Here is a 25,711-nt window from a genome sequence, read left to right as displayed (position 1 = left end):
CAGGACTTTTGAGCTGTGACTATCTGAACAGGGAAGATTTAAATTTTAAAAAAGAGAGTGATTGTAAATGTGTCGTTTAAGTACTTTACAAATGCTATCGCAAAAGGTAATACAATTCAGAAACGGCCTCTTTTCAATTAGTACAGAAGGTAGAAGCCAGATGAGTCCACTCCAATGTTTTAAAGATGTGGCATAGCTAGCAGGGGAGCATCCCTCCATAAAGCACAGTATGTAAAACATGAGCCCCAGCTTGCCTATCCACCAGTTCACCCATTGCAGTCCTTACTGGCATTGTCCAGGGACATCTCAAACGAGTCAAGTGTAATGTATGCTTTAGTGTGCATAGGATTAGATTTCACAAACCAAAATGTATAAATAAGACTTGTGTTGATTTTTAGCGTCTAAGAGACCTTGTAGGTCTTTCAGCCATTTGCTATGCCCCAAAACTGAGATTATCAGATCTTTGGGGGCACCTCAGAAGTGGCCTTTCAAAATTCCAAGCTTACATCCATATTTTCCACATGCAGTTCACACAGGGCACTTCTTGGAAAGAGATGGGACTGATCCCTAATTAGCAGTTTCTTATTAACAATGACAATAACAGAAATTACCCCCCAGGAAATAAGTGCTCCATGAAAGAGCATATATAGTCAGCCCAAACCTGGACACAGAAGGAGCACCTCACTAGGAGGATATATCCTCACTATTTTTATAAAAAAGAATCCCATGTTAAATCTGTCATACCATATAAGCCATAAGCCTTCAAAATGACTGCAAATCAGGAATTAAAACAGGCACTCACCCTCCGTAACTTCAGTTTGCACTGCTGATGATAAAACTATGCATCAGTGCTAGAAACCATCCCTGTTAAACGTCCCGTTTCATGCCAGAGGGCCAGAACACGTTTTCTCTCCCTAAACCCAGGAGACAGCAGGCTAGTAAATGGTGCTGGGTATAAAGCCAAATACCAAAAGGCATCACAGGAAAAATACATGGGGAGGATCTAGATGTGTTGGTCTCACATGCACGATAAAGCTCTGGCTGCTGCAGCAGGCAGTGCTGAGAGCCTGTCACAGCTGGAAGGTATTGGTCCCATGGCCCGATTTCCTCTCCAAGTACCAGTCCCCGCCTTTTGTTTGCTATTTAATAAAGGCATTTCAGTAGTTACCCATCTCAAGTGAAAGACGAGGCGAGGTAATACATCAGTCCTTCTGCTGAACCATACTAGCAGAGCATTAGCATCTAGAGGATTGAAAAGTCTCAACGTGTGTTACCCTGTTTAACCTCTCTGCTAAAACACTCTAAGAAGAAATCTGTGATGGGCAGTGCTCAAGAAACCACAGAATCAGCTCAGAGAGAATTTGCTGAGATGACTACCTGAAAACAGCTAGTGAAGGCACCCCAAAAAAACATGAAGACATCACCTGAAATGTTCCCTATCCTTTGAGATGATTCCTTTTGAACAAAAAACAAAAACCAAAAAAAAAAAAAAACCAAAAAAAAAAAAACAACCCAAAAAAACCCACTACCACAGCTTTCAGTGAAGGTGGTTGTTCTCTTTCCTCTTCCCCCCCTCCCAAATAAGAGACCAAATCATTACCAACTACTACTGCAGCTGGTATCAGTGAATCTAAACTGCTTTATCCCAGTTAAGCATAAAGGAAATAAGCTGTAGCTTTTTGTAACATTTGTAGAGTGACTCCTAGCATACAATTTTTCTGTGATCTCCACTTTCCATACCTTACAACTTTTTCAACCTTCTCTTCCATCCTAGGTTATGTGGACGTAAACATAGATGAGCCAAAAAATACCAAATTCTCTCAGATTTCAGAAAAGTTAAATATACTATGTAATTTTACCAAGAAACCCAGGTATGAGAACTTAAATCAAGTGTAGCATGCAGCTGAAGATGTGAACCCGTATCTTCCATTCTTTATATGGTACATCACAGATATTTCTCCATTTGTAATTCAGCAACAGCACAAAAATGCAAAGCTAGGCAGCAGACTGTATGTTTGAGGTTGACAGGCCTCTAGGATAAGGTAGCCCCCTTTTCCTATCCCCTTTCCACCACAAAACCCTTGCTCTTCAAGTCAGGTATGCTGCCTATGTTCTGGAACAGGAACCAAGGATGTGGAAAGCAATTCTGCCGTTCTCCCCAAAGAGCAGTGCTTTGCCCCAGAATCTCTTGCAATGACCACGCATCACAGAGTGCACACACCAGCCCCCAAAGGATGCCAGCCTTCCTACAGTCCAGATGTGCTCTGTGTCCATGAGCTGGCATGTTTCCCATGTGATGTTCTAGACATTGGAGCAACTTGATTTTCTTATGGCAAGTTGGCGGGATCAATGTGTAAATCTCCAGGTATGCTGTACCAATGATGAGATTGTGTCATAGGAAGAACAGAACCAGCATGGACTGGGAACAGCACACTGGCTTGCACCAAAGGCCAAGCAACAAAAAAGCAGGACTACCTAAAAAGTCCAAGAGAAACAGGTGATCTGTCTCCTGCTCATAGGTACTTACATTTATTGTCAAGGTACGTCGTCATACAAACAGCATCCCACACACATACACCTCTATATTTAAAATGCTGCTCCTTGTCCACAAGTTTTTTCCCAGGAAAGACTCATCTACTGGGCAGGTATGTACAGACTGCACCATCATCGCTCACTGCCAGGGCTCCTATGAATAAAGTCACACTAATTTTTCATATTTATTAAAGCAAATAAATATATAAATCACAGCTCCCATTTTTTTTTTCTGTGATGGACTATAAATTCCTCTGTCATGAATTTATTTATTTGACATCAGCAACCTTGCTATGACTTACATTCTCCCAGCAAGGATCCAGCAGCAACAAATCAGGGGGGAGTTCACTTGTTTAGATGAGAAGCAACTTGCCACAACCTCTACCACAAGCACCATACTCCTTTAAACTTAAAACGACTAGAAGGCCTCAGTGATCAAGAGAGAACCACCACGGGTTACAGGCAGACCCTAGGTAGGCAGATGAAAAGAGCTCCGTACAGTTTCATTAAAAACAGCAAAGCAACACTTTAATGAAACAGTGTTCATTAGAATTGAAAACATTTCATATCCTGGTATGCAGCAATACCAGGGCTACAACTAAAACCTGCTGCAGCCTGTCAGCTTTCTACACTTAAGTGCAAAGTACATTTCTGCACCCTTGTCAGTGTTAAGCACACGCATCAGTCCTGCACAAAGCCTGTTCCAAGCTTAGGAGACATCAAAGCAGTGCAGTTACCCACCACCACTCCAGCACTGCCTTTCACGCACCAGATGCCCTGTCAGCACAGGGCAAGTTGGGACAGCCTCTGGCACCGCTCAGGAAAAACAGGAGCTTCCTCTGCATGACACAAAAAAGGAGACCTTGGCAGGATGTAACATGGATGCAGACAAGTCCATCTGACCTAGTTCAAATAACAGGAAGGGGCACAGCCTCCTTAACCAATTTAAATCTAATGCATACAACGCTACTGAACATTCCAGACATCTGAAGTAGAGCATTTCTCTGCCCTCTCAAGATACTCTGTAGTAGAAAAGTTGTAGGCAGTGAATTCAGCTATGGCCACCAAGGGTTTGCAGGCTTATGTAGGACCACAGTACCCCAGTCCTAGGAAAGCACCATGCAGATGTGCTGTATACATCATCCTCTCTTGCTGTTACTCTCAGGAGACCATGGTGACGTTCTTTACCAAAAAGAAGGCTGTGGGAAAGCATCTGACCCATGAAGAGAGAGAGTTGTGTTTAGCAGCGGGCAAGGCTACTGACCCAAAAAGAAATCATAGGGCATGGGAGAAGGAATGAATTTGGGGTGGAGCGCGGTGGGGTATTCTGAGCCTATTACACATTTTCAATCAAAAGGAAAGGACTCACCAGATGTAGGCAAAGGTGGCTTGCAATGAAGAGGTGAAAAATCAAAGGACTGTATTAGAAGTGAGATAGGGAAAGGGATAGATAGAATCAGAGACCAAGGCAGCTACGGGAAGAATTTGTGGTGTGAAGGAACAGGCTAGGGGAAAGGAGCAGTTGAAGCTCATAAGCAGCAAAGTGTGAAGGCTTGCAAGAAGATACTCACCCTTGCAGAGACAGCAAACTGGTAAGTGAATACTATCCACAAGATGATTCTTTGCTTCTATAGTCTTGATGATATGACAACTGACCTACAGATGTCTAAAGCAACAAAACTAGTAATTCCTCTACTGTCCAATCATTGTGTTGAAACATCAACATACACTTCAGAGCAACCTCTATTTTCTCTTGTTCTTGTCTTTTTTCCTTCTTAAGCACATTGGACAAACAACAAATGGCTCAAAAGTGATGAGATCTATTTAAACGAAAAGTCATTAAACATTGGTACACTGAACAATACTCCTTGGAACAAGGAGCCATAATTATTTTCCTCCTTTGAATAACTCACAGCAGATAAAGATGAAAGACCTACTACATTTTCAGGAAATTTATTACTACTTACTTAGTGCACAACTTAAGGCATTGAAAATGGCTAGAGTCAGGAAGTTTTAAAGTCTGTGCTCTCAAAAGCAGAACCACTTAAAACTGCCTTTTGCACATTTAGGACTAAAATAAAAGTGCACTCCACGGACTATTGATTTATTTTGGCCAACTGAAACTTTAGAGAACACATCTCATTATAAAATGCTTGTGGATGTTCTAGTTCGTGGTTCATTTACAGATGATTATAGCACTGTTATTTCATACATCAGTGCTTTGTAATAAACAAAAGCTTGCCCTGGAGGGGCTTCAGTTTAATCGACATTTCTTCCAGTTAAGTTCTGTTTGAAGATGGTGAGAAACTGCAGGAACTCCCTCAAGGACAATAGGCTTACAAGGACAGCCTATCAATTTTGTGAAAGCCTACAGGTCAGTTTGCCCACATGAGGCCAAATGATGAGTTCACCTCCCAGTAAGAGGACTTGCAAGGCTACAGTGTGTCTCATCATTTACCCACTTCTTTGAAAACCAGGATTCACAGGGTCATTTCAAATGGCTGAAAGTGACATTTGACAGATGTCACATCAACTCACATTTCACACGAGCTCCCAAACTGACTACCTTTATGCTTCACAAGTTGTTGAGATTATTCTCCCAAAAAAACTTTTAAGATTTTTCACTAATGCCCACCTAGTGCAGAGTACTGCTGTAGATTAGGCAGCTCTCATGCTTTTTAGCTGGTAGAAATCGCCGTGGAGAGCTACTGCACAGCTGCAGTGTGTGACTCCTGTTCCAGCGTGTTGGGGTGCCAGGAGTGGTGCTGGCACACGTCATCTGTCCTTAGCACAGCAGGGAGATAATGCCCTGAGAGATTTTACCTAGGGTTATAAACTGCAGTGGGGATGAGTCACAAGGAAAGAGCCACCCTGGCTGACATGCTCCATGATCTAGGGCAAGACGTCTCTCTGTAAAATTACAGCAAAAAAGACTTGATCACCTTTTGTTAAGTGTTTTTACAGCCTTGGACAAGAGGAATTACATAAATATGAAGGATTCACTCTATAATTAACATATGCACTGTCCTTTAAAAGCACTTCACACCACTAAAAGTCTAAAGAGTGCACCTGGACAATTATTTTTACATCACTGTAGGGTTTTAAAATTTTATCTTCTTTAATTTCCAGTGAAAGCACTCCTCCCATATTCATTCACTATTTAATTTTAGTTGCAATCTAAGTGCTATTTCTAAGATGTAATAGATCTGAAAGTTAAGTGGCTCCCTACCACACAACAGCATAAATCATGTAAAAAATAAACCCAACAAAATTGTAAATTCCAAATGACCCAGCTGGAAATCACAGTTCACAATACAGGACACCCTCACAGGTCTCTGTAGACCCCTGCATTGGAGCCACAGCAAATACACACATATTTTATGGAGCAACACAAACAGCAGCTTCCAATACAAATCTCAGACAGCAAAGCCCCCAGACTCTTAATTTTCTTACATTATCCAACCACTGTTTGCCAGGTCCAGCAGAGAGAGTTAAGACTGAAATGCAAAAAACTGTAGCAAAAGAAATAATGGGAACTCACACCAAAGTAAGAAGCGGTAAGGCTCTTGTTCTTCAAGCCTCTTTGGGAGCTTTCCCAAATTACTCACACGGCTGATGGTTTGCAAGGCAGGGTTGCTTTTTTTTTAAACTGTTGGCCTGCCTCAAAGCCCTCTCTAAATGCAGTTTAGTAAGAGTGGATACATGCAAGCCAGCTCCATGATTGCCCAAGTTGCATTACATCCCGAATCAGCTAGTAGTAGCTTTCAAGCAAGTCAGGGGACGAGACGGAGTTTTATTCAAACCTCTCCATGGTTTTTATACCACTGTGTGTGTGCACACCCAAAGCACAACTGAAGGTGAGGGCTGAAAAGGTCTCAAGAGTTTTCCTGTCCAGCTCCCCAGCGATATAAACACAGGTACATGGAAGAGATCATGTACTCAAACTGTATCCTCAACTAGTACCAGCAACAGCAAATGCCTGTCCTGGAACACTTTGTAGCTCCTTCTAAGTGTCTGAAATTGGGCAGCAGAAATTGTGACCCCAGAAAGCACCATTATACACAGTCACTACATCTGTGCCTTTGATGTATATGTTTAGTATAATCTCTAGCACCATACAGATGTTTTATATATATTCACAATAACTTGTTTTTGAAAAGCAGGAACAAGTTGAAAGTTTCATAGAAATGCCTTCACCCTATGCATCTAGTTTTCTCATGAGTCCATATCTGCATTCTCACTCTGCTATGGTTGGATTCAAATAGCTTAAACAGCTTCCAGCGATGCCACATCACGTGCTAAGCGTTACACTGAGCAGTCGGAAGCAAAGATGTAAAGAGGAGGAACAGGAGGTGCCACTTGGCTGGAAAATGAGCCAGGAATCAGAAGCCAGTCAGGGAAACAAATTGACTTCTGCTGAAGAGGTGGGTTTTTTATTAAAAGATTAAAAAAAGCAGATTGTCTGGCTGAAAAATGAACAGGTGGTGACTCTACTTAAATTCTGTTTTGAAGCATAGCCCAGGTTCAAGAATGAATAGAAATGATTGCTGAACTGTAAAAACATAGCATCATCATCATCATCAGTTATACCCATCAGAATAACTACTCACTGTGAGTCTTCGCCTTGTAGTTACACCGAGACACAGTGATATGAGGAAGTCTGTTGCAGCAGACAGATGTCTATAATGAAAGTCACAGACAACGACAGGTTGTGGCCTCATGCTAAATTTCACTGAGCTGATCTCTGTGAATTCAAATGGGCCTTAAAGGATATCTCTTGCCAAAACTCTTTGTATGGAGTGAGGGATGGGGAGTCAGTGCCTGTGCTTTTCTTCTAACAGGACAATGCTACGGATCTATGATCAGATCAGCAGTGGGGGAATTTGTGTCAAAGTGATGACCCAAACATTCAAGATGAGATTTAAGTGATCTGCCAAAACCCTCCATCTAAAAACTAGGATTCCCATGCACAAACTGGACTGGCTAGAGGAGATTTTTGTCTTAAAACATCAGTCTGATCAGTTGTGAAATAAGATGCCCAATGCCTTAGCCAGTGGCCACATGATTCACGATCTCAGCAGACAGATACACGGGTTGAGTAAGGGAAGACTATGCATGATGGACCAGCAGGCACTGAGTCTTTCTAACCACCAAGGGTCACTGTTGATTCACTCAGATGAGGAAGTACTGGGGGGAGAAAGTACTTTTGATTATAATAACAAGAAACTGACTGTCTGAGAAAGCCCTCTAATCCCTAAGGTGCCTGTCAATGCTTGATGCTCTTCTGGGATACTTCCCATGGCAACAGCACTCCTGACTGCAGCTCACAACCACTGAGACAGGGTGCACGTTGGTTGCGACTGCCCTTCAGTTACAAATTTCTCCTCAATCGTTTGCATCTCACTCCAAAACAAAGTGTGCTAGCAAGATCCTTAACTTAGACATGCTCACAGACACCAACAGCAACTTGGGTATCTGACCTGTCATCCCCAAGGCATATATTAACCATTAGCAAAATCTCAACCTGGAATCTCTAAACATTCATCTTTCTTTGTACAGGCTAACAAGGGGTCACAGGACCCTCCTCTCTGTTGCCACAGATAAGGACAATTTCCTATATTTTTTCCTTGGGAATAGCCTCTTCTTGGTTCCTGACCTTTCCTCCTTTTAGGATAGTTCTCAAAGCTCTGTCCACTGGGCTAATATCAGCCAGTTTCACTACTCAGCCTTACATTATCTTCCTTCTTGTTCAAAGAACTGCTATCATGTCATCATATCATTTAACAAAGGAGGAAAAGATGATTTTCAGCACCAATTTACTGTATCTCAGGCCCTCTGTCTTCAAATGTCAGGGGGAGAGAACGAACTTCAGTGTTAACGAGACAATGGGCTAACGCACGCAGCAGAGCCCTGCATTACCTGAGAAGGCAGCAGCACATCTTATACATGTGTAGCATCTCAGCTTTTTTTTCCTTTTTGAAAAGGAACAGTGTGCAGCCAGAAACCACCCAAATAAGACTAATTTACACACTCTGGAATAATCCAGCTGCTATACTGCAGCTTCGCATCTGCAATTGCATGCTGCAGTCTGCACAGGCTCTGCAAACATTAATTAGGCTTCAGGATATCTTGCGCCTACAAAGACTCCAGCTGCAGTTTGCTCACACCAGGCTGGGGAACTGGGCAGGATGCCCTGCAACAGCAGCTCCAGGTTGAGCCACACCTGGATATCAACACTGTAAAGGTGAGAGAAGCATGTGGGAGAACTCCAAACAATCCCTGCTGTCACTGAGGCAGAGGAAGCAGCACGTGAACCAGGGAAAGGAATCAACCACCAGCCACGGAGAGAGACAGGCAGGTGAATGAAGACAAAAGCATTTTTAAAAAGCTTGTACAGAGCAGAAAGGGTTGCGGGAGAAGCAAACTAAAATTTAAGAATAAAGGGAGGGAGCAGGAAATTGCAACTGGCTGGGCAAAGGCAAGGAAACTGATAAGAAAATACTGTGTTTGATGGGGTCAGGAGAGAAACTTTAGGTTGAAGGTACACAAAAGTTGCTAAGAGATCAAGGGCACAGGGACTGAGGCAGAGCTATAGGAAAAGGGGCCTGACACTGTCTGTAGGGCCACACTGCAAAAAGGCAGGCTTGGAACAAGAATAACCTAGAAAAAGAGGTTGCTCTTGGGAAAACAGGCATATGCACAAATCCTGCGCTCCAGTAAATATCCACCTCCTGAGCGGGGTGAGTCTTACTGCCTCGCTGCTATCAAACTCCTGTGCAACCTGCTGGCAAAGCATCCCAAAAAGAGCACTCAGTTATATAATGATGAACAAGTTACAGAATTTGTGTCTTACACTTCTGTGGATGCGAAGTCACTCATATGGGCCTCCATCTCCACCAGAAGACAAGTGGCTAACTCAGCTGCAGGTAAAGGCAGGCAGTATCAGCTTCTAGGAAACCCGCTGCAGGAATTGGTGTTAGTGCATACGCAGCCACCTGGGATCATTAGTCAATCAGGGAAGATTGGCTGGATGAATATTCAAAGCCCAATACTCAGAGGACAGCAGGTAACCCAGCCTCCTTTGCTGTAAATCTTCAGAAGGAGTATGAAGGCAGCAAACTATCTTTAACTCTTCAAATTAAATTACACATTCATTAATTACATTAAATATTTCCTGCACGTTTTCGCCATAACTTAACGTCATTCATCTGCATCTCTGTTGAATTAGGGGACAACTTGGTCAGGCACAAAAATCCCATTTACCCAGCAATGGCATGATAGCCGCTTCACTTGAGATCACCCCTTACGAAAAGGTGTGGCATGTTAATGCTGGGGCTTCAGCCCCTGCCCTCCACACATTCACGTGCCTGCTTAACGCCGAGGCCCTCCATGGCCATTAACAGGGCTGCTCATGGGAGGAAGCCAGACCCACGAGCACGGGCCATATTAAAGCTTAGCTGGGGGGGGGGAGGGGGGAAAGGATCAGTTCTGGGGAGCCAGAGCCAAGCAACTGCAAGATCTGCAAGATAAAAGAAATACAGAAGTTTACTCTTGAATATCAGTCTCTCATACAGACCCACACCTACAGTGCAAGTGTTGGAACTTCCCTCTCCAGGGGCAGTCAGCCACCACAACTTCGCGTCCCGAAATGGAGCGAGGAGCTGTGGGTCAGCACCTTCCCCTGACCCCTGCTATAGCGTCAGGGCTGCACTGCACGCACGGCTGGGATTCAGAATGGCTCAGTAACAAAACAGGGCTTGAAAAGCAACTCTGAGCCTGACGATTAAGCATGTAGACAACACACGTTCCTTCAGGAAATGACAAAATAAAGTGTGAGCAAGAAAAGTGCAGAGGTTTAATTAATTTGTATCCATTTACTGATGGCAGACTATTCGCACCATGCCAGGAGCCTCCCTTCCATTTAACAGTACAAGAAAGGCAAAGAATTTCTGACCTACTGACAAGGTTGTAGCTGACACCTCAAGCACAGCGGACCTAAGTAAAGAAAGGGAAAATATTACTGTGATTGTTACCACAAAGACTTGAAAGGCAGTAGTCAGCAGCACAGCAATACTCTGAAACGTATGCTACGGAGGGACTGTCACCATAAAAGTTTCAGCTGTAAATATTGTCTCTGCAGTAGCAGAAAATGTTTTGTGTTCATTGTCCTAATTGAATTAAAAAAAAAACCCAAACATCAATCAGTCAGACTATATACATATACACACAAACATGCACACACATAAATCTTTCATCACTTGGGAATGTTTCCAGCTTTCAATGTCATGTCTTGAATTAACACTGCAGATCATCTCTCTCTCTGACCTACCCCAAAGCTCCAGCAGATTGTGCGGCACTTGTATTAGCACCCACCTGGGATGGACAGAAGGGGAAGGTGGCGAGGGAAAGACAGCAAGGGGCACAGCAAGCTCACAGACCATTTGACTCTCTCACCAGCTGCTGCCACCCAACTTTTGCACAAGACTGAACTAAATTCTGCCTTCACAGTCATACATGCACAACTCAACTTCACTGTGAACGGTTCACATGCACATGAGGACAAAACTGAGTCCAAAGTGATACAGAATGGCTGTGCCAGTCACTGGAAGAAAATGCCCAGCTACATAGTGCTGAAAGCTACATTTGAAAAACACATCGGCCGCCCAGACCTAGGTGCTGTCATCCATCCAGTCCCCTACTGTCATGATCAGCTGTTCTGTAACTGGCTGCACCTTGCCGTGAGATGGTTATCAAAACACATCTGAAAACAGAAGATCAATGAAGATACAGAGCGGGCAGCTTCTGCCTCTGCAGCAACATTCATCAGCTGCAGCGCAGAAACGCACACCAATCATTTTGTATAACAGAGTCACCTTAACAAGGCTTTATCACAGCATCCCTATCTCTTGGTGTCAAAATACACACTGACAACCCAAATATCCTTTATATAGCCACAGAGACATCAGCCTCAGACAATATTTGATTCTGCTAACATTATCTCTTAAGCTTATTTTGGATTTCACAACACATCTACACTAGAAATGCAAATACGTAGCAACGTTATCAGCCGTCCTGATGGATGCTACCATGCTGCTTTCTGCGGAGGGATGGGAGGAAGGGAAGAAGTCCCAGAAACAACACTTGCTTTATGGCTCTGAAGCAGTCAGAAAATCTTTCTGATAAAACCCAGTGAAATGTGCATCTACTTGGAAGAATGAAGGCTTAAGTCCCCACCTCCCAGTGCAGACTACTTATAAAATTATGCCCCAGCATTTATTTGTAGGATTATGGGAGTTCTGAAGCAGGCATTAATGGAAGACTTCTAACTTGGAGAGCAAAAAACAGAGCACAAACAGCATCTCTTTGCTATTCTGTTTCAACATGTCTACATCTTGTCTTTCCTTCTGTAAGATGTTTGTTTCTCCAGGGTAAATCAAACTTCAAGCTCCGTTCAGCTCATGGACCTTCCACAGGATCATCAATAAAGGCTTATGCATAACGAGTCATCTTAACTACTGGATCATGCCTGCTTTAGGACCAGAGTACTACTATACTTATAGCCTTAACACATCTCCAGGTGATTAAGGTAAAGAAATTAGGAAGAGCATCTTACTGAAATCCCTGTGAAAACTAGACATAGCGACCATTCATTCAGGGCCCTACGATGCAGACACATGTTCTTTCTAAATAAAAAGATCACCGAATCTGTTCACAAAGGCCTTTTATCAGCCACTGGGAACTGAAAATTCTACGCCATTTAAAGGTAAATGCATCTGAACAAGATAAATTTGAGAGCAGAAGCTGCTAAGCACAAGCCCCTGTTTCCCCAGCAGAGTGTTGAGTGTTACTTGAGGCCACGCCGATGCACACAAAGCGGGCAAATGCCTGTGCTTACGGACTGCCCGTCAGAAAAACTTACTGCTGCTTATCTCCTGGGCCAAATTTGGATTTGGAGAATGACAAAGCAGAAGTGAACAGTCAATATCCCAGAAGATTTGTGAATGAGAGAGACAGTTATAAGCCCAGATAGACTTGGGGGAGCCATGTAAATGTATTACAAGCACCAAGATTTATATTAATGCCTGGAGCTGACAAGGTCTCTCTTCTTATTTAATTGCCCACTCATGACTAAGTTAAGAGAGTCCACGTGGGACCATGACGTAAAGATGAGTAGCTCTGTCTAGCCTCAACACTGAATGCAATACAACACTAATATAAAGAGCAAATCTCCCAAGCACAGATCACTATATTATCAAGCATTTGCTGACAGCTAAAATAATTCAATTTAGGGTGGAAATATACCTTGCAGTGCACAGACGGACTGGCCTCTGCACACTAATCTGGCAATAATCTTGCTAGGAAATTTGCTACTGAAAACTCTTCCCTTCCTTTTTGATAAATGCAATCTTGTGCTTCTTACATTTGTTGAAAATGCTGCTGTAGAGATTCCTGCCCAACTTAAAGCTACAACCACAATAACTCCTATGATTCTCTCCGTTGCCATGTCCTCCCCATTCTCCTGTGTTCTTCATATCCATTTATTGCCTCTGACTTGACTGCAAGCTCTTTAGGGCAAGGCCTCCTGGATAATAAGCCTTTGTGTAATATATTATTGATGTCCATGCGGGCTTCTAGGCACAGCTGTGATACAAATCCTAAATGACAGTGGTAAGACAACTACTGGCATGAGCTTAAAAGCCAAGCTGAGCCCTTTAGAAAAGTCTGGCCTCAGTGATAAATTTAGGTTTTTAAATAACCCATAGTCCCAGAGCATTCGAGTGACTCATCTACACCAATTAATTTATTCTTACAACACCTAGACAAGACAGGGAAATTTAAGCTCCCTCACTTCATGACTTTGGGATACTGAAGGATGTGCAAAGAGAGGGACTTAATGCAAGATCCGCAGCCTTTCATCTTAGCCATGAGATTATGTTTTCTCCCTTTGGGATCGACAGCCTGACTCCTGATCTCAAGTCACCCAACATCATGCTTAACACATCCTCCCAACATTTAAGAAGCCGTATGAACGAGCTGCCTCCAAAGAGCAACATCCCTTCTTAAGCTTATGAAACAAGGTCAATGAAAGTTGGAATAAGCAGGTGTTACCCTCCGCCATCCAAAAGGGATAACACATTTAAAATGTGTGTTACTTAAATCTTATATGGGTAGGTGTGAGCAAAAACTTCAGATACACAGTATACATGTAATATCGGGAGAGATGGGATCCAAAACATTTATTTTTCATCTTTAAACCATATTAAGTCTCTTCCTGACACTGCAAAAAAGAAATGAACCTCTCAATTTATCCTCACAGCACAGTATTAAGCAGAAAAGTTTTAGCTCTGCTTTACAGATGAAAAATTGACATATATTGACTTAACTAAACATAAAAGAGTGAAACATCCAACAAATCAAACAGCCCATCTGGCTGAGTACTTTTTGATGCTATGTAACAAGATGAAAAAGCAAATAACCACTGAAACGCACATCAGGCAAATGCCTATGTGGGAACAGCCAGGAGCGCTGTGCAAAGGCTGGGCAGCCTTGACCCTCAGCCCTTTGCCCAAGTCTTCGACCTGGGTCCAGCTGCCACTCTCCCATCGACCTGACCCAAGCCTACCATTTTTTCAGTCCTATTTCTGAAAGGACTTATAATGATATTTCCTTTCTCTCTTGCCCATCTAGATGCTAAATTCTTCAACATCACTTACAGCATGTTTGTAGGAAACACAGTGAAATGAAATCCCCACCAAGAATGAGGCTATCAAGCTGGATGATCATGGCTTCAAAAGCAAAGTGACAGTAGAATCACCCAGTTCTCACAACTACATCGGTGCATAATTACAGTTTATAGCGTATTTGTGCAGTCCAGGTGTTTGCCCAAACATCTGAGGATTAATTATAAGCACTGCATTAAGACAGCCTCACCTGCACCCCCATTAAGACCGCATATGAGTGCTATGAAATACTACGGTGCTTTTCAAGAAGGAACTGGCATTTGCAGCGAGCAAGCACGGGTAACGTGCAAGGCATAACTATAATCGGGCATCTCGTAACTGCTGCGGGGCACATTAAGCCATGTCAGTGAAGACACAGCCACAACGTTACTGTGATGTGACCTCCAAACCCTGCACTACCTTCAGCCAGCACCAGCTTAGTTTTATGCCAGTTTTGGATGTAGAACTCACGGTTTGACCTTAATGAAGTTAGACGTTAGTTCTGTCATTTCCTTAAACACAATGAACACCTTGGAAAAGGAAAACGAACTCAAACATAAAACAGAGATCCCCTTTACTGGCAAAATCTATGTGAAAAGTAACTCTGGGATAGAAGAGAGCCTCCTCTCTTCCAGAGAGCTTCAGCTGGTACCACAAGGCTAAAATGAGTTAAGTCCAGAAAAACACAGACTATAAGAAACAATAGATTGATTGATTACTCCACATTTGGCCACTAAAGGCATTGAAATGGTTAACCTTGTGTGAACCCAGAAAGTTCCAGAGTGTCTGACTACACAGAAATAATACTCAAAGGAAATTTATTTTTTTAACTATAGTCTAGTGGGCCTGAAAACTGCCATTGCAGAGGACAGCCTCTTTGTAGGGGCTTCGGGCTCTTAAATCTGCCACGATGCTGAGGAAGGGAATGAAACTGGTGGACTTCTGTGGGGGGTTCGCTTTCATTTATTTCTAAAACAGATGTCATTCCGGCCTCCTCCCAACTTAAAGACATACTGCATTTGGACTCCAAAGCAAAGGCACAAAGCCCAGCAGAATAGGGAAGAGAAAGAAGATATGTAACAGAATTGAGAAACTAGCATTTTAAAGCAAAGCCTAAACAAACGCTGATAAAATCACTTCACCAAGTGCCTCAAAAACAAAGGGCTTCAGCTTACCAGAGAAAGCAAAACCTTGAATCATTCAAATGAAATCCTCAACCGGGCAAAGTTCACTGTGGTTTTGTCAATTATATCAACAGGGTCAGAATTAGCTTTGTTATGTGTTGAAATGCACTAACCTTATTGGGATGCTCTTCATTGTAAGGATTCCAGTTAATACTCTGAAAATCTAATCTGAATTCTGCCTCTGCACATCACAATAATGCAGCTGCAGCAACAACAGAAAAGCACAGTATCTCAGAAACCCACAACTCATCAAAACAAGCGTTTCTGCTGAAATCTTAGGGTTTAATAAAATCAAAACAATGTTGACAATATTAAAATAATATAAATACCGGATACAAGTCATTTCACCCCACAATGTTTCCAGAAGAAAGAGGTGTTTGCTCACTTTTCATTTGTAAATTACTTTCAATGATTTTATTCATTATTTTATCCTTTAATTTATCAAGTATCCATACTTTTTCTCTGCATATTACATTTACACTTCTGATGTCAGAATCTAAATGAAATATTTCACTTTTGAAAACGGAAATAAAAAAATACAGACTCTAAGTCAAATATCTCCCTATACACACATGTGAGGCTATGGACTTTTCCTTTGTGAAGTCTTCCAACATTTTTAAGTCAGTAGGAAGCAGAATTCTTAACAAATTTCGAAAAGCCAGTAGAAACTGGCTTTCCAACCTCCACATGGCTGTTTCCACATCCCTTTGCATCCACTGATTTTAAATTAAGTTCAAGAGAAAGAAAGGTGGGGCATTTTCTGAAGGTAACAAAGAAAAAAAAATCCAGAAATGAAAAAAATAAAATCACCTTTAAAATTTGAACTAATGGTATAACTGACTTCACACTGCAACTCTAGAAAGACACTTCAAACTGAAGAGCAGCACCCAAGGCTCAGAAGACAGTGTGCAGTTTCCTTGAGTTGAGCAGCCCATGAAAGCTCCATGGGGAAATGTCACATTTAACAAAATAAAGCAAGCGGGCAACTGTGAAATAAGAATGCTTCATATTCAAGAAGAAAAGTTCACATAATTAAAAAAAAAAAAAAAAAAAAAAAAAAACAGCCACAGAAGAGTAAAGTTAACCAACTAAATTTAAAGTTTTGTGTTACATTGCAATTGATCTGTCTCAGAGATAACGGTTTGCATCAGCTGTTGAGTAATTAGGACTGCAACTAGTAACGAGCATCTCAGCAGCTGCTGTTTTGTCCAGATACACATTGTATAAACGTCCATAGAGAAACACAACAGTGTTCCCACAAGCTGCCTGTCTGAAAACACCGCACCTACACAGTCGCTGCTCCCATTCAGACAGGGATTATAGCCACACAGATGGACAAGTGATCTCAGCAGACAGAATGAGATAGCACGTCGTCGTGCTGGCAGTCAGCAGAGCCACAGCCAGAGCCGGCCCAAAGCAAACATCCCCGAGCCAGACACCAACGTGGGTGCTGAGCCCTTTAGCTGAAGGGCAGCCAGCAGAGGGCTGTGATGATGGTTAGTGGACTGGAGCATCTCCCGTATGGGGACAGGCTGGGAGAGCTGGGCCTGCCCAGCCTGGGGAAGGGAAGGCTGAGAGGGGATCTCATCGATGCACACACATCTCTCCAGGGCGAGTGCCGACAGGACGGGCCAGGCTCTTCGCAGCGGTGCCCAGCAACAGGACAAGGGGCAACGGGCACAGACTGCAGCACAGGAGGTTCCTTCTGAATGTGAGGAAGCACTTCTTCACCTTGAGGGTGACAGAGCGCTGGGCCAGGCTGCCCAGAGAGGCTGTGGGGTCTCCTTCCCTAGAGACATTCAAACCCCACCTGGATGCGACGCTGTGCACCCTGCTCTAGGTGACCCTGCCTTGGGAGGGGGTGGACTAGAGGATCCCCAGAGGTCCCTTCCCACCCCGACCCGTCTGTGACTCTGTGAAATCCACATCTATGAAGCTTTTCTATTGTACTTTTTATATATACACATATAAATACATACAGATAGATAGATAAATACCTAAAGAGTACGGGAAATGCATTGTGGAATCACTTAACATGAGACCCTGAAAGCTGGAATTCACTGCACTTATGCAATTCATAAAAAGTGCAGTGAAAATGCATTAATCACTTTTTCAACAGCTTCTCCTCACTAACCCTTAGTACATGGAACTAATAATTTTTTTGCAGAATACGAGCTTTATTCATAGAAAATACATATTTATACAAATTATTAATTAATCCCTTCTCAATATCTACCATACCTGAAACATCTGGCATTTTTCTCTCTTAACAGTTCCACAGGCTTGGCATTTTAAGCAGTTAATTAAAATAACTCCAACTGTCAACAGTACATCATGTTTTGTGCCTTTAGATGGCTGCAAATGTAATTACTAGAGACAATCCATCAATTGCTAACCCCTAACCATGTCTATTGTGACACAGAGGCTCAGAGAGGACATCCGTTCCTCTGTTCCTTACCATCTCCTGCATACTTACGCTGGTCTACAGGACTGCATAGAGACAGAAGACTGCTGGAAGGCTCTCATGAAATATGAAGTCATCTGCTTTATACAGCTCTCAGTGGGCAGCATGCATACAGTCTAAGCAACAAGAGTCTTCTAATTCCTATTCCTTGTCAGGAAACAAACCCCTAATAAAGGGATCACATGTTGTAAGAACGCCCGATTTATTTTATTACCAGAGATCAAGGACTAAGGGAAGAAGGCTAAATTTGTTCCCCTGCCGAGAAAAGGTTTCCTATATGTCTGGGAACTCCTACCGTTGATCACCAAGAGAAACTAGCATATATCTTTCTACACATTTCCAGTCCAGTGTTTCAAGCAGACCTCAGCCTCTGGTTTGGGCTAATCCACTGGGGTTTTTTGCACTGTTCAAGGTGAAAAGCAAGAAAGGCAACCAACAAAAGTGCTGAGGAACAGTCCAGTATCCAACAGGCTATTAAAAAAAATAAAATTAAAACAGTTCCACATTTCAAATGGGACTGGGGCTTTGCAGGGCTAGGGCTATACTGTGGATTTCAGCCCTGAGATACACCCCGGCATAAGAGTGGTGGCTCACCCAGCAAGCAGAAAGCTGGTATGGCAACAGGAGGACAACGGGGGAGAAGTCAGTGCCAGGAGCTGCCAGGTATCAAAGCAGGTCACATGCTAGAATAAAAGGTATATACTGTCCCAGAGCAGAGAGGTTAGGAGCGACGTGACATTGGCGCTATGTCCACAGGTGATGTGGAACCATCAGACTGCTGCATTTGCATGAGTGCTAGCATGGTACTAGGCAGATACAATATCCAGAGTCTGTAGTAGAAAGGAGTGCTCCCTACCCCTTGCTTTCATAGACAAAAAGTTCTCCCACATAGTATAAAGCTGCAGTGCTTTCTGAAGCTCTGTCTGCAGGGACCCTGGTGTTGGCCTTTCCATTACACACAACAAAAAGTGTTTTCTCACCTCTGACACTGAAATGAGTCCTATTTCTGAAACAGCTGTCTTGCACCATTTGTCACTTGAAAGAAAGCCCTGAATAAATGGAGAGTACACTGACCTGTGGCTAAGAAAAATGTTGCTAAGACACACAGCTTAATTGCATCTGTCAAAAATGTATTTGTGCTCACTACACCTGATGAATCATCACCACACGCTTTCTGACTGCCAGACCAAACTGAGGATAACAGAAGTCTTGGAACTCAGCCACCTAGAAATCTTTAAATAGAAGTCTATAAATAGTAACAAACATCTTATATGGGTCTTCATGCAAGTATCTTGGTCAAATTCCTTGACATGGCACTAAAACCATTGCGCTCACAGTCTTCCTGAAGTTTCACAGAAGGATCTTATCACTTCCTCCTCCCACCCTTCAAACTTGTATCATCCAAAACGGTTGTCACAGCCCCCCTCCTCAACTACATTTCACCAGGAAGATAAGCAAATTTTATTGGCTTATATTTAGTTTCAGTGTTTAACACTTGCAGTATGTGATCAGTGATTTCATCTGCAGGACTGGGCACATAAAACATACCATCTTAAAAATAAACTACATTTCAGTGACTTCACGAGGAACTTTCTTGTGGGAAAAAAAGCCAACTTTATGTTTAAACTATGGTAATGCTATGAATCTTGTAATGGTGTTGCAATGGAGTACTGCAGATCCAGAGCTCAGAATAAGGAAAATCATACGCGTATTTGTCACCTGCTTTGACTAGATATTTTAGGCAGACTCAGAGATACAGTCATCGCAGCAGAACTCCAGGTTACTTCTCTAAGCATGATTAGGTTTTCCAGGTACAGCTTTGTAAGCAAGATGTCACAAAAAAGCGTACCGGGATACACTGAACTAGCAGGGACTTCTTTTAACACTAAATTTAAATTCCTTTCAGTTCTTTCATCTTTTTTTCTTCTCTCTTCAATCTCATCTAAGTTTGCCTATAGTTTTTCAGAGTTTATATCAATATGTAGACCTGGGCTATACAACCCCCAAATACCTTTCTAATGTCTCCCTCAGCATCCCACCTAAGCTTAAAGCAAGATCTGGCTACAAGTTTCCAGGGGTTTATGTGAAAAGCAATTACATTTCCATGAAGGTGAAGAAGTCTTTTATGTTGCACTTGAAATACTTTACAATGTGCAGTAATTATTCCATTCTTTTCAACCAGATCTTGGTCAAACTACACTTCATTGCTGATCTGACTGCTGTCAAGTATCTTGCTTCTGCAATAACCCATTTCATACAGCATGTTGATATGGTTTATGAGCTAAGTAAGGCTCTAACCCTTAAGAGTGCCCTTATACTCTTGATTGAGGAAAATTTTCTTTCCTTAAGAATTAACAATCAGTTCTGCTCTTTTACTGATGAAAAAAAAAAAAAAAAAAAATCTGTGCAAGAAACTAATTTACAGCCATAGCTCTTTCTCTTTCACAGCAGCATAAGACTCTTCAGTTTTTCCACAGAAAGGTACTCGATGTCTCTTTGATTGACAAGTTCCTTCAAAGCATATTCCACCTACAGCAGGTAAGACTTTGCTCTATGAGTTGTAATAACTGTGATTGCATGTATGGAAAGACCTCCAACATTAATGTTAAAATCCTGATCAAAGAACTCTGCTTTGGTTCACTGCATATGACTAGGGAAAATCATCTGGCGGTTCTGTATACCAGTCTCTGTAAAATGGGAGATACTGATGTTTACCTCCTCATAAGAAAGTCGAAAGCTTGTTAAGTATTTTAAGATTGCTGGATGGCAGATGCTAAGTATTTTCAGTAGGATTTTACACCAGCAAGATGTTAATTACTGCAGTTCTTCATTTGCTAGATTCCCTGATGAACTGATAAGGCAGACTCTCATTTGTTCACAGCTGAATACCCAAAATGTCAGCTAGGGTTGAGACAGCCTTGTACACAACTTCAACCCCAAACTTGTCTTTTTTGCAGACATGCATACCGAGACAGGAGATCATCTCTGCTTCTCTGTGCAAGAGTGACCCCATATGAGATTGATCACCGTGAGGTACTCAACCATATTATATCATGCTCATGGCAATGCCTTGAGCTAAGTTATTTATGTGGGTCTTCTGGCTAATGCTAACCTTTGCGGAAGCAGAATGCTTTAGGTGTGTCGATCAAGGAGATATAGGTTCTCTCTACTGAGAGTTTAACTACTGTATATGAAGATGCACTTTCATTTCACTAATCCTGCAGTGGGGCCCGACCAAACTGAATAAACATCCAGTGTACCGGACACGCTGGCAAAGCCTTCCCAGGCTTCTCTCACCTTGCTACCAAGTTATCGAGACTCTGCACGGAATTTGTCTGGAAAACTTAACTGCTCTTTAAACTTCTCCTCAAAGTGATCCTTAAGATTTAAATTCAGTTGATCAGCTTCACTTCAGACTTGCTCTCAGCTGTAGCTGTTCAGTTTAGCACATACTTTACATGTTACAATGACACAGGAATTTTTCATGTGAGCTCAAGGTCTGGTTGTGGTAGAACCAAATTTTGTTGTGCAACTGTTAAAATGCAGAGTCAGCAACTGAAGGACCCTCTCCTGGTCAAATTATACCTGTGTCACAGAGTACTAACTCGGCCCCTGCAGTTCTGGTCTTGGCAGCAGCACCCTCTCCTATGCAGGCAGGCAGGCTGGAGTAAGCTCTCTCACGCGTTATAACGCATTGATCCCTGCCTCAGACTTTTTGCCACCACAGAAGACATGATGTAAGCACCTAAGTCGTCACTGTCTGGCACCTCTGATTTTATTACAAAACGGCTTGGATCAAGGAAGCCATCAAATTGGCTAATAATGTTCTGAGCAGTGCAGCATAAACCATGGAAATGGTCACTTTATGAGTGCAATGATTACCACCAGGCAAGGCTGCTCCAGCCTCAGTAACGTGTTTCCTAGGCATTGTATAGTTCTGGGGTTGTACTTTTGCCCCACAGCTTCCCCGAAGCTGGCTCAGGTGACACCAGAGCAGCAAATCCTCATCATGTGCTATTTGCTCCTATTAGTGAAAATCCTCCTTGCCAAAGTAACCAAAAACTTCCACAGATGCTGCTCGTGTAGGATTACTAAAACACTTCCCGAACAATACCCTTAAGGAGGAACAGTGAGACTTAATTAAAGTAGAAATTAATTAAAAGGCAATCAAGAGCAATAAGAAGTTTCTGATCATTTTCTCCAACATTTAAAATGTAAGATATATGGAAGAGGGGATTACCCAATCTCAACGGTTTTCAAATGGCTTTTAGAAAATTAAAGAATAAAGAAAATACTAGACAAAGATGTGTAATAAAAGTTTCAACAAAACAATCAAGTTAGGAACTGATATAATAAGAGATTTTAAAAGCACATTTCTCATCTCACTTATCTCAGTATACAAATAAAACATACCAAGTCCTGGGATAAAAGTGCAGAAACATCCTGCCCGTTGGTTTCCAACAGTCCCTCGTTCCCCTGACACTCACTCGGATGGCCTGGGCCCACGGCATTTGCAAAACATAATTATTTCAAAGGAAATGGGTAGCTGGAGCAGGAAACATTCTCCAACCTCGAAGAAACACCTTGAGAGCAATTATGTTTGAGCTGATTTTCTTAGCTCCTTTTCAAGAGGAGAAGAGAAAAAGGATTGAATAATACTTTCTATTAAATTTTATAGCACTAACTCAGCACAACACTTTTACTGTTAAAATGAACAAGTCATTGACAAACAAATTCTTTCAGTTTCATTACATTAGAAAGGGAATTTTGATGAAAATAAAATCCTTTTCTTTAAATTCTAAAAAATGAGAGGGGTTTGATTTGGTTTTGTGAATGGGTTTTGGGGGTATTCTTCCTTGTCTGTTTTGGTTGTATTTTGTTTTGTTTTGGGTTCAGTTGGGGTTTTGTGGTGGAGTTTTTTGTTTGGGAATTTTGGGGTTTGATTCCCCCCCCCACTTTTTAAACATGCTTTCGCTTACTACTAAAGCACTGAGTGACTCAAAACAGCAATTGATTCGTAGGAACAAGTATACGCCAGACCTTTCCAGCCACACAGCACAGGCTGCTTTGCTCTGTATTCCATCCTCGCTCCCAGAGTCCATGAGGTAGAGGCATAGCAGTACTTACAGACAAGTGAGCAGGTGAGAGGAGGGTAAAGGACATTGTAACTGCTCTTGCTCATGGACTCCATCATTGATTACTACCCCAAATAACATACGTTCAGTGAAACCAAAGCATGTAAAGAACAGAATGCTTTTTCCTTATGAGCCTGCCAAGCAGGCAACCCCTTGTGCTCTATTGAAGTTCTGGGTCAGGCCAAGCACAAGTCTGGTAGAAGAGAAAAAAATGCAAGACAAGCTGGCCAGCCATCAAAACAAAGAAGGACAAAATAATTTTGCTAAATTAATGAGAAATTAGAAGCCTGAATTGTGACGTGTTTGCATTTTCCTGCGATTCACTCAGACTGCAACCTCTTTAGGACAATCAGCATCTCTCCCTTCCTAACCTCACAGAGTCAAGCACCAACTGGTACAGAACATTTATTCAACACAACACTACCTCTAACACAATAAAACATGCGCTCTACATGTGAACCTGTGACGGCAGAACTGAACATGACAAAAGAAATAAGATGCTTATCAAGTTTATGGAGTTTATTATTTTTCTCAGACTCGCGCTGGCTTTGAATACAAGCACCAAAGAAATAAAGCAGGCAAAACACACACCTGTAAAACAGTTTACATTCCAAGCATCTGGATTTTTGACCGAAAGAAATCAGAGAAAGGAAGCCATCCTGGGAATGAGCTGCGCAATACCTCTGCAGAGCTCCATCCTCCTCATCACTCTAGCACCCTTGCACCACACTCCTGATTTTCAGTCCCGCAGATTTCCCCCCGACAAAACATCCATCAAAAACTAAACCCAAGCTGAGCTAGGTGCTGCCATAGCCTTTTCTTCTGCAGCTTCTCCTCCAGGAGGGAACATGTCCATTGAGATCACCACCCCTGCAGAGAGCAGTTACCACACAGCACGCGTACAGCGGCTGACACGCCGGCCCCAGCCTAGCTTGGACGTCAGACAACTTGCTGTTCGGAATAATTACTCAGAAAGCCAAAACCCACAGAACGTCGCTTGCAGAGGCTGCCGTCTCTTGGATTTAAACCGATTCCTATCACAATGTTTCAGAAGGACTCCGTGGCCAAATTTGTCACAGGTGTTTGTTATCTGGGTCCCAGGACATCATTTTTACGGAAGCTAAAGAGAGCTCGACTGGGTGTTGAAGTCAGCTTTCAAATAGGGATTGGGTGACAACTAGCGGAGGTTTTCCTCAGTGCAGCTCCATGGGCTTCGTACGATGTGATCTGCATCGAGATCCTATCGCATTGAAATAAAACCGATGTAATCCAGTTACACAGGAAAGCTTTCCAGAAAAAAAAAAAAAAAAATGTGTATGCATATGGGAAGACACGAGGAATGTGCTCACATGACTCTAAGCTCTTTCTTATCAACCCGGTAAAGCTGCTCAGATACACAGACTCGCACAAACCAAGTAACTAGAAACAGAAGCTGCCATCCCGTGTAAGCAGCTCACCATCCACTCCCAAATAACGATTAGGTGGGAGTAAAGATGGAAGGAGCCAGATGGTAGCACGACCTTCCTCCTGGTGCATCCCTTTCCTTAAAGTCTTCCAGCTATTAGAAGCTTATGGCTCCCGAGCTAGAGGCTGGGATTGAACTATTCTGTTTAATAGCCCATGAATCTTTCCTCCATTAATTTCTCCTCCATGAATTTCTCTAGCCTGTGTACGCTTTTAGCCCCAACAACATGATGTAGCAATGAGTTCCACAGCTCCATGCCGCGTTGCAGGAAAATATATTTTCATTTACTTTAAAACTACTACTTATTTCACTAGATGGTTTCTAATGTCTGATTTATGAGAAGGTGAACAATCGTTCCCTAATTTATCTTCTCTGTCTTCTTCATGATTTCATTAGCCTTCACCCGCAACCTCTCATTTACCTCTTTTCCAGGCTGACAAGTCTAGAAATTGATGAATTCACGCACAGTAGAAAAATATCTTTCACTTTATTTGCCTCTTTAATCATCTCTGAACATGGAGCTAATGCTTCCAAAGACTTATTAGGAGCAACTTTCCCAAAGCAGCATTAGTTGAGGTATGACTCATCATCGCTACCCTCAAATACTTCGTGGGGTTTTGGTACGGAAGCAAAGAAGGTTATTTTATTTTTATATGCAAAACTCTGCATTCACTGATGATGCATTTTGCCTGTCATGTTATCACCTGGTCACTCAGCACTGAGAGACCCTCTGCAACACTTCAAACTGCTTCTAAATCTGGCTACCCTGATTATTTTAACACCATAATGTTTTATCAGTATCAGGCTCTAGTACAGTACTACAGCTCTAACACGCCACCAAACTATTAGGAAAATAATTCTCCCACACAAATATCAAGAATCAAACAAGAACAAGAAATTGCCACACAGCCTTTGAGGAAGTTTTTGGAATTTACCCTGCCCAGGTTTTCTGTCCAAAGCACTGTGGTCCTGGTGCACAAACACTGAGAAAGTGGTGGCTGGTATTAATAAGACAACCTCTGAATTTGGTAAAAGAGGGGGAAAAAAAGAAAACAGAAGACAGACAGGAGAAAAAGTGCCAAGTATAGATCTGTTTCAAGAATCCTCAATTATCATTATTCATTGCTTGTCACAGGAAGCTGTTTCTTTAAATCACAACTGAAAGGATAAGGAGAAAGTTGTAGATCTGTCAACTTTTACTACAAGTCTCC

General features: G+C 42.3%; 1 protein-coding gene across 6 annotated transcripts in view; it reads right to left on the bottom strand.

Annotated features, from left to right (window-relative positions):
• Window positions 1-25,711, bottom strand: part of TSPAN4 (tetraspanin 4) — a 443,427-nt gene that overhangs the window by 325,154 nt on the left and 92,562 nt on the right. Inside the window, exon 1 of one of the 6 annotated variants that reach the window (XM_080405641.1) lies at window positions 9,386-9,401. The exons of the other annotated variants lie outside the window; for them this stretch is intronic. The gene's annotated coding sequence lies outside the window, so the exon portion shown is untranslated. Of the gene's footprint in view, window positions 1-9,385; window positions 9,402-25,711 lie in introns of those variants that run through there. 6 annotated transcript variants of the gene reach the window in all.

Source organism: Falco punctatus (assembly GCF_963210335.1).
Source record: "Falco punctatus genome assembly, chromosome: 10".
In the NCBI taxonomy this organism is placed as follows: domain Eukaryota; kingdom Metazoa; phylum Chordata; class Aves; order Falconiformes; family Falconidae; genus Falco; species Falco punctatus.
Note: the sequence above shows the minus strand (reverse complement) of the source record. Positions and strands in the feature narration are given on the sequence as shown.